This window comes from Tupaia chinensis, unplaced genomic scaffold (assembly GCF_000334495.1).
Source record: "Tupaia chinensis unplaced genomic scaffold, TupChi_1.0 Scaffold000197_1, whole genome shotgun sequence".
NCBI lineage: Eukaryota > Metazoa > Chordata > Mammalia > Scandentia > Tupaiidae > Tupaia > Tupaia belangeri.
The window spans coordinates 8,485,359-8,486,018 of record NW_006159672.1 but is presented as its reverse complement, the minus strand read 5'-3'; positions in this window follow the sequence as shown (position 1 = coordinate 8,486,018).

Sequence of the window (660 nt, the reverse complement as noted above, 5' to 3'; positions counted from 1 at the left end):
CGGGTGGGTGGGACCTGAGGGCAGGGGTGATGGTCAGTGAGAAGGTGAGATGGGGTGGGAGCGCAGACAGGAACCCCTGGTGGGCAGAGCTCAGATCTGGGGTGCAGAGCTCAGAGCCAAGGGCTCCACTGATTCATGCACTGGCTTCTCTTTGCTTACATGCCTCTGGTGACAGAGAGCTCACCACTTTTCATGAAAGGGGCAGACCCCACCTGGATACCGACCCTGCTTGTGGCGTGCAGGGAAAGGATTTTTTGGGCTGAGGGTTGGTGATAAGCTGCTTCATCTTCCATTGAGCTCCTGCCCTTCCCCCACCCCCAGGAAAGCCTGGTCCCTTGGAGGCCCAGTCCCTGTCTGAGCTCGGGGGACCCATCTGAGTCCCTGAGAGTCACAGATCATGGGAGTTGACTGAGTGATTTAATGTGACAGATGAGGAAACTGAAGTCAATCTCACTCAGGGTCTGCGGACACTGCAAAGTCAGTGCAGCTGCATCCATAGCCCCCTACCCTACTCCAGCCCCCAGCAGCATGCAGGCCACTGGGAAGGTCTCACAGCATCCCAGCAACCTTGTGGGGGCTCCCTTGGGGTCTAACCCAGGCTTGGCTCCCAATCTGCAACCACCCAAACCCTCTTAGCCCAGTCAATCATCCAATTCCTGC